The sequence below is a fragment of the Pleurodeles waltl genome, unplaced genomic scaffold, assembly GCF_031143425.1.
Source record: "Pleurodeles waltl isolate 20211129_DDA unplaced genomic scaffold, aPleWal1.hap1.20221129 scaffold_39, whole genome shotgun sequence".
Lineage (NCBI taxonomy): Eukaryota > Metazoa > Chordata > Amphibia > Caudata > Salamandridae > Pleurodeles > Pleurodeles waltl.
Window position 1 is genome coordinate 8471962 of NW_027150097.1, and position 15426 is coordinate 8487387.

At 47.1% G+C, this 15426-nt stretch overlaps 3 non-coding genes across 3 annotated transcripts; all 3 read left to right on the forward strand.

The window, feature by feature from the left end:
* Positions 1 to 1730: 1730 nt before the first annotated feature.
* Positions 1731 to 1813, forward strand: TRNAL-CAG (transfer RNA leucine (anticodon CAG)). The gene has a single exon. It is a non-coding gene; the product is annotated as a tRNA-Leu (tRNA).
* A 1850-nt stretch (positions 1814 to 3663) lies between these two features.
* Positions 3664 to 3746, forward strand: TRNAL-CAG (transfer RNA leucine (anticodon CAG)). Its single transcript has one exon. It is a non-coding gene; the product is annotated as a tRNA-Leu (tRNA).
* Positions 3747 to 4876: 1130 nt separating this feature from the next.
* TRNAL-CAG (transfer RNA leucine (anticodon CAG)) lies at positions 4877 to 4959 on the forward strand. The gene has a single exon. It is a non-coding gene; the product is annotated as a tRNA-Leu (tRNA).
* Positions 4960 to 15426: the final 10467 nt, after the last annotated feature.

Below are 15426 nucleotides of genomic sequence, written 5' to 3' on the forward strand. Positions count from 1 at the left end.
GCGTTCTAGTGGTTTCTGCCCCCCTTGGGGGCAGACCAGCCTAAAAATAATAGGCTGATCTGTCTCCAAGGGGTGCAGAAATGGCCTGGGTACATGTGCCCCAAAGTGGGGGGTGACCCTTGCCCAAGGCCCCCCCCCATCCACTAACACACACACACACACACACACTATCCCTGGTGTCTAAGTGGCTTCTGCCCCCCTTGGGGACAGGTGGGCCTAAGAAAATAGGCCCATCTGCCCCCAGGGGGTGTAGAAATGGGCAACAGGTCAATGCCCCCCTTGGGGGGGCGCCCCGTGACCAAGGGGACGCCCCCCCACAAAAATAAACAAATACAAAAAAATCCCTGGCGTTCTAGTAGTTTCTGCCCCCCTTGGGGGCAGACCAGCCTAAAAATAATAGGCTGATCTGTCTCCAAGGGGTGCAGAAATGGCCTGGGTACATGTGCCCCCAAAGTGGGGGGCGACCCTTGCCCAAGGCCCCCCCATCCACTAACACACACACACACACACACACACTATCCCTGGTGTCTAAGTGGCTTCTGCCCCCCTTGGGGGCAGGTGGGCCTAAGAAAATAGGCCCATCTGCCCCCAGGGGGTGTAGAAATGGGCAACAGGTCAATGCCCCCCTTGGGGGGACGCCCCATGACCAAGGGGACGCCCCCCCACAAAAATAAACACATAAAAAAAAATCCCTGGCGTTCTAGTGGTTTCTACCCCCCTTGGGGCAGATCAGCCTAAAAATAATAGGCTGATCTGCCCTCAAGGGGGGCAGAAATGGCCCGAAAAGACATGCCCCCCAAAGGGGAGCGACCCTTGCCCAAGGGGGCGCCCCCCCATCCACTACACACACAATCCCTGGTGCCTTAGTGGCTTCTGCCCCCCTTGGGGGCAGATGGACCTAAAAAAAATAGGCCGATCTGCCCCCAAGGGGGGCAGAAAAGGCCAACAGTTCTCTGCCCCCTTGGGGGGGGTGCCCCTTGCCCAAGGGGGCACCCCCCTCCACATAAATGCACATAAAAATATAAAACCCTGATGATCTAGTGTTTTCTGCCCCCCTTGGGGGCAGATCTGCCTAAAAAGTAGGCCAATCTGCCCCCAAGGGGGGCAGAAATGGCCGTAAGTAATTGCCCCCAAAAGGGGAGCGACCCTTGCCCAAAGGGCCGCTCCCCGCATGCCAGAAACACAGAAGTAAAACAAAAAAAACAAATCCCTGGTGTCTAGTGGGCATTCCTGCTGCCCGATCGCAATGCGATCGGGCAGCAGGAATGCTCAAAGAGACACCGGGGAAAAGGAAAAGCCTTTCCTTTTCCCCGGTGCCTCTTTAGCCCCAACCCCCCACCCACCGGGAAGAGGAACTCACCTCTTCTCTCGTCGCCGCACAGGAAGCAAATGGCTTCCTGTGCGGCGAGGAACCCATAATGAAGTCAGCGCGCGATCGCGCGCTGACGTCATTATGGGGGGGTGGGGGGGTCGGGGTGGAAGGGGAAGGGCTTCCCCTTCCATCCCCGACTTTGGGGGGTGGGAGGGAAGCACACAGAGGGAGCGAGAGCGCTCCTTCTGGGCTGTGTGCCGAGGACGTAGTGGTTACGTCCTCGGCACAGCAGCACTGTGCCGCGGGACGTAACCACTACGTCCGCGGCACAGAAGGGGTTAAACAACATTCACTCAGTACATGGCACTCATTTTGGTTTATAAGCTGGAAATTGAGCCATCAGTGCAGTGTCAAGAGTGTCAGGATGGCCGAGTGGTCTAAGGCGCTGCGTTCAGGTCGCAGTCTCCTTTGGAGGCGTGGATTCGAATCCCACTTCTGACAAGTGTCTTTTGCGAGGTGGATACATTTTTTGTCTTTTTTTTTCCAAGCACCCGTATCAAAAACAATGTCAACAGTTTCTGTAAATTATCGATAAGATCTATTTTCCGTTGCTTGCACTAATTGCCCGAAGTTGGCTAAATCGCAGTAAATTGGTAAAGCAGGAAATCACAGCATCTTCAACAAATCGTGATAGAGGGGCCGAGATAAAGGTTTCGACCCTACATATCAAAAGCGCAACCGTTCAAGTCCTTGTCTCAGAGGCACTGAGTTGATTGGTATGGAGCCAGGCACCTCCTGATCTGAATCTTGAACTGGCTCCAAATTCTGCATGTCCACACCCCTTGTATTAGATGATTGAGAATTAGTAGCAGTCACCACCGGCCACGTGCACTGGCTCAAACTTCTGCATGTCCACACCCCATGTAGTCGATGATTGAGAATTAGTAGCAGTCACCACCGGATTCACTGTCAGGATGATCCATCCTCTCTCCTTCATCAGCTTCAGATCCCACTGTTTCCCTGAGCAGGAAGGTCTGGAATTGAAAATACAGAGGACATTAAACAACATTCACTCAGTACATGGCACTCATTTTGGTTTATACGCTCGAAATTGAGCCATGAGCAAGGTGTGAAGAGTGTCAGGATGGCCGAGTGGTCTAAGGCGCTGCGTTCAGATTGCAGCCTCCCTTGGAGGTGTGGGTTCAAATCCCATTTCTGACAACTGTATTTTGCGAGGTGGATACATTTTTGGACTTTTTTTTCCCAAGCACCGTATCAAAAACAATGTCAACAGGTTCTGTAAATTATCGATAAGATCTATTTTCCGTTGCTTGCACTAATTGCCTGAAGTTGGCTAAATCGCAGTAAATCGGTAAAGCAGGAAATCACAGCATCTTCAACAAATCGTGATCGAGGGGCCGAGATAAAGGTTTCGACCCTACATATCAAAAGCGCAGCTGTCAATAGTTCAGCAGGTTCACAGTGCAGAAGGTTCAGTGGCACCAGGGTCCCCTGCGTCCCAATCACAGCTGGTTTTTAACTTCTGTATTCAGGGCATGGGAGGGGTGTGTTGCATCGTGCACACACAGTGCCTGTTTCACAGATAAGTTTTAATAAATACACAGAGAATAATATAGAGTCATTGGCCACGAGGAACACCTTCCCTGACCTTTTATTCTCTCCGGTTCCACGTCACCGCGCCTACCATCCAACTCCAAAACTCGGGGGAGACTAGCACTCCCTACCTCCCTTGGTGTGCATCATAGGCGTGCCCATGACGAACACAATATTTCTCCTTAACCAATACAAAACAAACATAGCTGCTCAAAAAAAAGATACTATACTAAACCAGTATACAAGAATAGTACACAACAAGAAATGCCACATTCAGTCAATCCACCCCGAATCCTTGCAGCTGCGTTGAGCATGGCGGTCGAGGCCTCAAACTGTACCGTTCAAGTCCTTGTCTCAGAGGCACTGAGTTGATTGGTATGGAGGCAGGCACCTCCTGATCTGAATCTTGAACTGGCTCCAAATTCTGCATGTCCACACCCCCTGTAGTAGATGATTAAGAATTAGTAGCAGTCACCACTGGCCATGTGCACTGGCTCAAAATTCAGCATGTCCACACCCCATATAGTAGATGATTGAGAATTAGTAGCAGTCTCCACCGGATCCACTGTAAGGATGATCCATCCTCTCTCCTTCATCAGCTTCAGATCCCACTGTTTCCCTGAGCAGGAAGGTCTGGAATTGAAAATACAGAGGACATTAAACAACATTCACTCAGTACATGGCACTCATTTTGGTTTATAAGCTGGAAATTGAGCCCTCAGTGCAGTGTCAAGAGTGTCAGGATGGCCGAGTGGTCTAAGGTGCTGGGTTCAGGTCGCAGTCTCCTTTGGAGGCGTGGGTTCGAATCCCACTTCTGACAAGTGTCTTTTGCGAGGTGGATACATTTTTGGACTTTTTTTTCCCAAGCACTGTATCAAAAACAATGTCAACAGTTTCTGTAAATTATCGATAAGATCTATTTTCCGTTGCTTGCACTAATTGCCTGAAGTTGGCTAAATCGCAGTAAATCGGTAAAGCGGGAAATCACAGCATCTTCAACAAATCGTGATAGAGGGGCCGAGATAAAGGTTTCGACCCTACATATGAAAAGCGCAGCTGTCAATAGTTGAGCAGGTTCACAGTGCAGAAGGTTCAGTGGCACCAGGGTCCCCTGCGTCCCAATCACAGCTGGTTTTTAACTTCTGTATTCAGGGCATGGGAGGGCTGTGTTGCATCGTGCACACACAGTGCCTGTTTCGCAGATAAGTTTTAATAAATACACAAAGAATAATATGGAGTCTTTGGCCACGAGGAACACCTTCCCCTACCTTTTAATCTCTCCGGTTCCACGTCACCGCGCCTACCATCCAACTCCAAAACTCGGGGGAGACTAACACTCCCTACCTCCCTTGGTGTGCATCAAAGGCGTGCCCATGACGAACACAAAATTTCTCCTTAACCAATACAAAACAAACATAGCTGCTCAAAAAAAAGATACTATACTAATCCAGTATACAAGAATAGTACACAACAAGAAATGCCACATTCAGTCAATCCACCCCGAATCCTTGCAGCCGCGTTGAGCATGGCGGTCGAGGACTCAAACTGTACCGTTCAAGTCCTTGTCTCAGAGGCACTGAGTTGATTGGTATGGAGCCAGGCACCTCCTGATCTGAATCTTGAACTGGCTCCAAATTCTGCATGTCCACACCCCCTGTAGTAGATGATTGAGAATTAGTAGCAGTCACCACCGGCCATGTGCACTGGCTCAAAATTCAGCATGTCCACACCCCATGTAGTAGATGATTGAGAATTAGTAGCAGTCACCACCGGATCCACTGTCAGGATGATCCATCCTCTCTCCTTCATCAGCTTCAGATCCCACTGTTTCCCTGAGCAGGAAGGTCTGGAATTGAAAATACAGAGGACATTAAACAACATTCACTCAGTACATGGCACTCATTTTGGTTTATAAGCTGGAAATTGAGCTATCAGTGCAGTGTCAAGAGTGTCAGGATGGCCGAGTGGTCTAAGGCGCTGCGTTCAGATCGCAGTCTCCTTTGGAGGCGTGGATTCGAATCCCACTTCTGACAAGTGTCTTTTGCGAGGTGGATACATCTTTTGACTTTTTTTTCTCCAAGCACCCGTATCAAAAACAATGTCAACAGTTTCTGTAAATTATCGATAAGATCTATTGTCCGTTGCTTGCACTAATTTCCTGAAGTTGGCTAAATCGCAGTAAATCGGTAAAGCGGGAAATCACAGCATCTTCAACAAATCGTGATAGAGGGGCAGAGATATAGATTTCGACCCTACATATCAAGAGCGCAGCTGTCAATAGTTCAGCAGGTTCACAGTGCAGAAGGTTCAGTGGCACCAGGGTCCCCTGCGTCCCAATCACAGCTGGTTTTTAACTTCTGTATTCAGGGGATGGGAGAGGTGGGGGTGTTGCGTCGTGCACACACAGTGCCTTTTTTGCAGAGAAGTTTTAATAAATACACAAAGAATAATATGGAGTCTTTAGCCACGAGGAACACCTTCCCCTACCTTTTATTCTCTCCGATTCCACATCACCGCACCTACCATCCAACTCTAAAACTCGGGGGAGACTAACACTCCCTACCTCCCTTGGTGTGCATCATAGGCGTGCCCATGACGAACACAACATTTCTCCTTTACCAATACAAAACAAACATAGCTGCTCAAAAAAAAGATACTATACTAATCCAGTATACAAGAATAGTACACAACAAGAAATGGCACATTCAGTCAATCCACCCCGAATCCTTGCAGCTGCGTTGAGCATGGCGGTCGAGGACTCAAACTGTACCGTTCAAGTCCTTGTCTCAGAGGCACTGAGTTGATTGGTATGGAGCCAGGCACCTCCTGATCTGAATCTTGAACTGGCTCCAAATTCTGCATGTCCACACCCCTTGTAGTAGATGATTGAGAATTAGTAGCAGTCACCACCGGCCATGTGCACTGGCTCAAACTTCTGCATGTCCACACCCCAAGTAGTCGATGATTGAGAATTAGTAGCAGTCACCACCGGATTCACTGTCAGGATGATCCATCCTCTCTCCTTCATCAGCTTCAGATCCCACTGTTTCCCTGAGCAGGAAGGTCTGGAATTGAAAATACAGAGGACATTAAATAACATTCACTCAGTACATGGCACTCATTTTGGTTTATATGCTGGAAATTGAGCCATCAGTCTGGTGTCAAGAGTGTCAGGATGGCCGGGTGGTCTAAGGTGCTGTATTCAGGTCACAGTCTCCCTTGGAGACGTGGGTTCAAACCCCTCTTCTGACATGTGTCTTTTGCGAGGTGGATACATTTTTGGACTTTTTTTTTCCAAGCACCCTTATCAAAAACAATGTCAACAGTTTCTGTAAATTATCGATAAGATCTATTGTCCGTTGCTTGCACTAATTGCCTGAAGTTGGCTAAATCGCAGTAAATCAGTAAAGTGGGAAATCACAGCATCTTCAACAAATCGTGATAGAGGGGCCGAGATAAAGGTTTCGACCCTACATATCAAAAGCACAGCTGTCAATAGTTCAGCAGGTTCACAGTGCAGAAGGTTCAGTGGCACCAGGGTCCCCTGCGTCCCAATCACAGCTGGTTTTTAACTTCTGTATTCAGGGCATGGGAGGGGTGTGTTGCATCGTGCACACATGGTGCCTGTTTCGCAAATAAGTTTTAATAAATACACAGAGAATAATATAGAGTCATTGGCCACGAGGAACACCTTCCCTGGCCTTTTATTCTCTCCGGTTCCACGTCACCGCGCCTACCATCCAACTCCAAAACTCGGGGGAGACTAACACTCCCTACCTCCCTTGGTGTGCATCATAGGCGTGCCCATGACGAACACAACATTTCTCCTTAACCAATACAAAACAAACATAGCTGCTAAAAAAAAAGATACTATACTAAACCAGTATACAAGAATAGTACACAACAAGAAATGCCACATTCAGTCAATCCACCCCGAATCCTTGCAGCCGCGTTGAGCATGGCGGTCGAGGACTCAAACTGTACCGTTCAAGTCCTTGTCTCAGAGGCACTGAGTTGATTGGTATGGAGCCAGGCACCTCCTGATCTGAATCTTGAACTGGCTCCAAATTCTGCATGTCCACACCCCCTGTAGTAGATGATTGAGAATTAGTAGCAGTCACCACCGGCCATATGCACTGGCTCAAAATTCTGCAAGTCCACACCCCATGTAGTAGATGATTGAGAATTAGTAGCAGTCACCACAGGGTCCACTGTCAGGATGATCCATCCTCTCTCCTTCATCAGCTTCAGATCCCACTGTTTCCCTGAGCAGGAAGGTCTGGAATTGAAATACAGAGGACATTAAACAACATTCACTCAGTACATGGCACTCATTTTGGTTTATAAGCTGGAAATTGAGCCATCATTGCAGTGTGACGAGTGTCAGGATGGCCGAGTGGTCTAAGGCGCTGCATTCAGGTTGCAGTCTCCTTTGGAGGCGTAGGTTCAAATCCCACTTCTGGCAAGTGTCTTTTGCGAGGTGGATACATTTTTTGTCTTTTTTTTTCCAAGCACCCGTATCAAAAACAATGTCAACAGTTTCTGTAAATTATCGATAAGATCTATTGTCCGTTGCTTGCACTAATTTCCTGAAGTTGGCTAAATCGCAGTAAATCGGTAAAGCGGGAAATCACAGCATCTTCAACAAATCGTGATAGAGGGGCAGAGATAAAGGTTTTGACCGTACATATCAAGAGCGCAGCTGTCAATAGTTCAGCAGGTTCACAGTGCAGAAGGTTCAGTGGCACCAGGGTCCCCTGCGTCCCAATCACAGCTGGTTTTTAACTTCTTTATTCAGGGCATGGGAGGGGTGTGTTGCATCGTGCACACATGGTGCCTGTTTCGCAGATAAGTTTTAATAAATACACAGAGAATAATATAGAGTCATTGGCCACGAGGAACACCTTCCCTGGCCTTTTATTCTCTCCGGTTCCACGTCACCGCGCCTACCATCCAACTCCAAAACTCGGGGGAGACTAACACTCCCTACCTCCCTTTGTGTGCATCATAGGCGTGCCCATGACGAACACAACATTTCTCCTTAACCAATACAAAACAAACATAGCTGCTCAAAAAAAAGATACTATACTAATCCAGTATACAAGAATAGTACACAACAAGAAATGCCACATTCAGTCAATCCACCCCGAATCCTTGCAGCTGCGTTGAGCATGGCGGTCGAGGACTCAAACTGTACCGTTCAAGTCCTTGTCTCAGAGGCACTGAGTTGATTGGTATGGAGCCAGGCACCTCCTGATCTGAATCTTGAACTGGCTCCAAATTCTGCATGTCCACACCCCTTGTAGTAGATGATTGAGAATTAGTAGCAGTCACCACCGGCCATGTGCACTGGCTCAAACTTCTGCATGTCCACACCCCAAGTAGTCGATGATTGAGAATTAGTAGCAGTCACCACCGGATTCACTGTCAGGATGATCCATCCTCTCTCCTTCATCAGCTTCAGATCCCACTGTTTCCCTGAGCAGGAAGGTCTGGAATTGAAAATACAGAGGACATTAAACAACATTCACTCAGTACATGGCACTCATTTTGGTTTATATGCTGGAAATTGAGCCATCAGTCTGGTGTCAAGAGTGTCAGGATGGCCGGGTGGTCTAAGGTGCTGTATTCAGGTCACAGTCTCCTTTGGAGGCGTGGGTTCGAATCCCACTTCTGACAAGTGTCTTTTGCGAGGTGGATACATTTTTTGTCTTTTTTTTTCCAAGCACCCGTATCAAAAACAATGTCAACAGTTTCTGTAAATTATCGATAAGATCTATTGTCCGTTGCTTGCACTAATTTCCTGAAGTTGGCTAAATCGCAGTAAATCGGTAAAGCGGGAAATCACAGCATCTTCAACAAATCGTGATAGAGGGGAAGAGATAAAGGTTTTGACCCTACATATCAAGAGCGCAGCTGTCAATAGTTCAGCAGGTTCACAGGGCAGAAGGTTCAGTGGCACCAGGGTCCCCTGCGTCCCAATCACAGCTGGTTTTTAACTTCTGTATTCAGGGCATGGGAGGGGTGTGTTGCATCGTGCACACATGGTGCCTGTTTCGCAGATAAGTTTTAATAAATACACAGAGAATAATATAGAGTCATTGGCCACGAGGAACACCTTCCCTGGCCTTTTATTCTCTCCGGTTCCACGTCACCGCGCCTACCATCCAACTCCAAAACTCGGGGGAGACTAACACTCCCTACCTCCCTTGGTGTGCATCATAGGCGTGCCCATGACGAACACAACATTTCTCCTTAACCAATACAAAACAAACATAGCTGCTCAAAAAAAAGATACTATACTAATCCAGTATACAAGAATAGTACACAACAAGAAATGCCACATTCAGTCAATCCACCCCGAATCCTTGCAGCCGCGTTGAGCATGGCGGTCGAGGACTCAAACTGTACCGTTCAAGTCCTTGTCTCAGAGGCACTGAGTTGATTGGTATGGAGCCAGGCACCTCCTGATCTGAATCTTGAACTGGCTCCAAATTCTGCATGTCCACACCCCCTGTAGTAGATGATTGAGAATTAGTAGCAGTCACCACCGGCCATGTGCACTGGCTCACACTTCTGCATGTCCACACCCCATGTAGTCGATGATTGAGAATTAGTAGCAGTCACCACCGGATTCACTGTCAGGATGATCCATCCTCTCTCCTTCATCAGCTTCAGATCCCACTGTTTCCCTGAGCAGGAAGGTCTGGAATTGAAATACAGAGGACATTAAACAACATTCACTCAGTACATGGCACTCATTTTGGTTTATACGCTCGAAATTGAGCCATGAGGGAGGTGTGAAGAGTGACAGGATGGCTGAGTGGTCTAAGGCGCTGCGTTCAGGTCGCAGCCTCCCTTGGAGGTGTGGGTTCAAATCCCACTTCTGACAAGTGTATTTTGCGAGGTGGATACATTTTTGGACTTTTTTTTCCCAAGGACTGTATCAAAAACATTGTCAACAGTTTCTGTAAATTATCGATAAGATCTATTTTCCGTTGCTTGCACTAATTGCCTGAAGTTGGCTAAATCGCAGTAAATCGGTAAAGCAGGAAATCACAGCATCTTCAACGAATCGTGATAGAGGGGCCGAGATAAAGGTTTCGACCCTACATATCAAAAGCGCAGCTGTCAATAGTTCAGCAGGTTCACAGTGCAGAAGGTTCAGTGGCACCAGGGTCCCCTGCGTCCCAATAACAGCTGGTTTTTAACTTCTGTATTCAGGGGATGGGAGAGGTGGGGGTGTTGCGTCGTGCACACACAGTGCCTGTTTTGCAGAGAAGTTTTAATAAATACACAAAGAATAATATGGAGTCTTTAGCCACGAGGAACACCTTCCCCTACCTTTTATTCTCTCCGATTCCACATCACCGCACCTACCATCCAACTCTAAAACTCGGGGTAGACTAACACTCCCTACCTCCCTTGGTGTGCATCATGGGCGTGCCCATGACGAACACAACATTTCTCCTTAACCAATACAAAACAAACATAGCTGCTCAAAAAAAAGATACTATACTAATCCAGTATACAAGAATAGTACACAACAAGAAATACCACATTCAGTCAATCCACCCCGAATCCTTGCAGCCGCGTTGAGCATGGCGGTCGAGGACTCAAACTGTACCGTTCAAGTCCTTGTCTCAGAGGCACTGAGTTGATTGGTATGGAGCCAGGAGCCTCCTGATCTGAATCTTGAACTGGCTCCAAATTCTGCATGTCCACACCCCCTGTAGTAGATGATTGAGAATTAGTAGCAGTCACCACCGGCCATATGCACTGGCTCAAAATTCTGCAAGTCCACACCCCATGTAGTAGATGATTGAGAATTAGTAGCAGTCACCACAGGGTCCACTGTCAGGATGATCCATCCTCTCTCCTTCATCAGCTTCAGATCCCACTGTTTCCCTGAGCAGGAAGGTCTGGAATTGAAAATACAGAGGACATTAAATAACATTCACTCAGTACATGGCACTCATTTAGGTTTATATGCTGGAAATTGAGCCATCAGTCTGGTGTCAAGAGTGTCAGGATGGCCGCGTGGTCTAAGGTGCTGTATTTAAGTCACAGTCTCCCTTGGAGACGTGGGTTCAAACCCCTCTTCTGACATGTGTCTTTTGCGAGGGGGATACATTTTTGGACTTTTTTTTTCCAAGCACCCTTATCAAAAACAATGTCAACAGTTTCTGTAAATTATCGATAAGATCTATTGTCCGTTGCTTGCACTAATTGCCTGAAGTTGGCTAAATCGCAGTAAATCAGTAAAGTGGGAAATCACAGCATCTTCAACAAATCGTGATAGAGTGGCCGAGATAAAGGTTTCGACCCTACATATCAAAAGCACAGCTGTCAATAGTTCAGCAGGTTCACAGTGCAGAAGGTTCAGTGGCACCAGGGTCCCCTGCGTCCCAATCACAGCTGGTTTTTAACTTCTGTATTCAGGGCATGGGAGGGGTGTGTTGCATCGTGTACACATGGTGCCTGTTTCGCAAATAAGTTTTAATAAATACACAGAGAATAATATAGAGTCATTGGCCACGAGGAACACCTTCCCTGGCCTTTTATTCTCTCCGGTTCCACGTCACCGCGCCTACCATCCAACTCCAAAACTCGGGGGAGACTAACACTCCCTACCTCCCTTGGTGTGCATCATAGGCGTGCCCATGACGAACACAACATTTCTCCTTAACCAATACAAAACAAACATAGCTGCTAAAAAAAAAGATACTATACTAAACCAGTATACAAGAATAGTACACAACAAGAAATGCCACATTCAGTCAATCCACCCCGAATCCTTGCAGCCGCGTTGAGCATGGCGGTCGAGGACTCAAACTGTACCGTTCAAGTCCTTGTCTCAGAGGCACTGAGTTGATTGGTATGGAGCCAGGCACCTCCTGATCTGAATCTTGAACTGGCTCCAAATTCTGCATGTCCACACCCCCTGTAGTAGATTATTGAGAATTAGTAGCAGTCACCACCGGCCATATGCACTGGCTCAAAATTCTGCAAGTCCACACCCCATGTAGTAGATGATTGAGAATTAGTAGCAGTCACCACAGGGTCCACTGTCAGGATGATCCATCCTCTCTCCTTCATCAGCTTCAGATCCCACTGTTTCCCTGAGCAGGAAGGTCTGGAATTGAAATACAGAGGACATTAAACAACATTCACTCAGTACATGGCACTCATTTTGGTTTATACGCTCGAAATTGAGCCATGAGGGAGGTGTGAAGAGTGTCAGGATGGCCGAGTGGTCTAAGGCGCAGCGTTCAGTTCGCAGCCTCCCTTGGAGGTGTGGGTTCAAATCCCACTTCTGACAAGTGTATTTTGCGAGGTGGATACATTTTTTGACTTTTTTTTCCCAAGCACTGTATCAAAAACATTGTCAACAGTTTCTGTAAATTATCGATAAGATCTATTGTCCGTTGCTTGCACTAATTGCCTGAAGTTGGCTAAATCGCAGTAAATCGGTAAAGCAGGAAATCACAGCATCTTCAACAAATCGTGATAGAGGGGCCGAGATAAAGGTTTCGACCCTACATATCAAAAGCACAGCTGTCAATAGTTCAGCAGGTTCACAGTGCAGAAGGTTCAGTGGCACCAGGGTCCCCTGCGTCCCAATCACAGCTGGTTTTTAACTTCTGTATTCAGGGCATGGGAGGGGTGTGTTGCATCGTGCACACACAGTGCCTGTTTCGCAAATAAGTTTTAATAAATACACAGAGAATAATATAGAGTCATTGGCCACGAGGAACACCTTCCCTGACCTTTTATTCTCTCCGGTTCCACGTCACCGCGCCTACCATCCAACTCCAAAACTCGGGGGAGACTAACACTCCCTACCTCCCTTGGTGTGCATCATAGGCGTGCCCATGACGAACACAACATTTCTCCTTAACCAATACAAAACAAACATAGCTGCTCAAAAAAAAGATACTATACTAAACCAGTATACAAGAATAGTACACAACAAGAAATGCCACATTCAGTCAATCCACCCTGAATCCTTGCAGCCGCGTTGAGCATGGCGGTCGAGGACTCAAACTGTACCGTTCAAGTCCTTGTCTCAGAGGCACTGAGTTGATTGGTATGGAGCCAGGCACCTCCTGATCTGAATCTTGAACTGGCTCCAAATTCTGCATGTCCACACCCCCTGTAGTAGATGATTGAGAATTAGTAGCAGTCACCACCGGCCATGTGCACTGGCTCAAAATTCAGCATGTCCACACCCCATGTAGTAGATGATTGAGAATTAGTAGCAGTCACCACCGGATCCACTGTCAGGATGATCCATCCTCTCTCCTTCATCAGCTTCAGATCCCACTGTTTCCCTGAGCAGGAAGGTCTGGAATTGAAAATACAGAGGACATTAAACAACATTCACTCAGTACATGGCACTCATTTTGGTTTATAAGCTGGAAATTGAGCCATCATTGCAGTGTGACGAGTGTCAGGATGGCCGAGTGGTCTAAGGCGCTGCATTCAGGTTGCAGTCTCTTTTGGAGGCGTAGGTTCAAATCCCACTTCTGGCAAGTGTCTTTTGCGAGGTGGATACATTTTTTGTCTTTTTTTTTCCAAGCACCCGTATCAAAAACAATGTCAACAGTTTCTGTAAATTATCGATAAGATCTATTGTCCGTTGCTTGCACTAATTTCCTGAAGTTGGCTAAATCGCAGTAAATCGGTAAAGCGGGAAATCACAGCATCTTCAACAAATCGTGATAGAGGGGCAGAGATAAAGGTTTTGACCGTACATATCAAGAGCGCAGCTGTCAATAGTTCAGCAGGTTCACAGTGCAGAAGGTTCAGTGGCACCAGGGTCCCCTGCGTCCCAATCACAGCTGGTTTTTAACTTCTGTATTCAGGGCATGGGAGGGGTGTGTTGCATCGTGCACACACAGTGCCTGTTTCGCAGATAAGTTTTAATAAATACACAGAGAATAATATAGAGTCATTGGCCAGGAGGAACACCTTCCCTGGCCTTTTATTCTCTCCGGTTCCACGTCACCGCGCCTACCATCTAACTCCAAAACTCGGGGGAGACTAACACTCCCTACCTCCCTTGGTGTGCATCATAGGCGTGCCCATGACGAACACAACATTTCTCCTTAACCAATACAAAACAAACATAGCTGCTCAAAAAAAAGATACTATACTAATCCAGTATACAAGAATAGTACACAACAAGAAATGCCACATTCAGTCAATCCACCCCGAATCCTTGCAGCCGCGTTGAGCATGGCGGTCGAGGACTCAAACTGTACCGTTCAAGTCCTTGTCTCAGAGGCACTGAGTTGATTGGTATGGAGCCAGGCACCTCCTGATCTGAATCTTGAACTGGCTCCAAATTCTGCATGTCCACACCCTTTGTAGTAGATGATTGAGAATTAGTAGCAGTCACCACCGGCTATGTGCACTGGCTCAAACTTCTGCATGTCCACACCCCATGTAGTCGATGATTGAGAATTAGTAGCAGTCACCACCGGATTCACTGTCAGGATGATCCATCCTCTCTCCTTCATCAGCTTCAGATCCCACTGTTTCCCTCAGCAGGAAGGTCTGGAATTGAAAATACAGAGGACATTAAACAACATTCACTCAGTACATGGCACTCATTTTGGTTTATACGCTCAAAATTGAGCCATGAGGGAGGTGTAAAGAGTGTCAGGATGGCTGAGTGGTCTAAAGTGCTGCATTCAGGTTGCAGCCTCCCTTCGAGGTGTGGGTTCAAATCCCACTTCTGACAAGTGTTTTTTGCGAGGTGGATACATTTTTGGACTTTTTTTTCCCAAGCACTGTATCAAAAACATTGTCAACAGTTTCTGTAAATTATCGATAAGATCTATTTTCCGTTGCTTGCACTAATTGCCTGAAGTTGGCTAAATCGCAGTAAATCGGTAAAGCAGGAAATCACAGCATCTTCAACAAATCGTGATAGAGGGGCCGAGATAAAGGTTTCGACCCTACATATCAAAAGCGCAGCTGTCAATAGTTCAGCAGGTTCACAGTGCAGAAGGTTCAGTGGCACCAGGGTCCCCTGCGTCCCAATCACAGCTGGTTTTTAACTTCTGTATTCAGGGGATGGGAGGGGTGGGGGTGTTGCGTCGTGCACACACAGTGCCTGTTTTGCAGAGAAGTTTTAATAAATACACAAAGAATAATATGGAGTCTTTAGCCACGAGGAACACCTTCCCCTACCTTTTATTCTCTCCGATTCCACATCATCGCACCTACCATCCAACTCCAAAAATCGGGGGAGACTAACACTCCCTACCTCCCTTGGTGTGCATCATGGGCGTGCCCATGACGAACACAACATTTCTCCTTAACCAATACAAAACAAACATAGCTGCTCAAAAAAAAGATACTATACTAATCCAGTATACAAGAATAGTACACAACAATAAATACCACATTCAGTCAATCCACCCCGAATCCTTGCAGCCGCGTTGAGCATGGCGGTCGAAGACTCAAACTGTACCGTTCAAGTCCTTGTC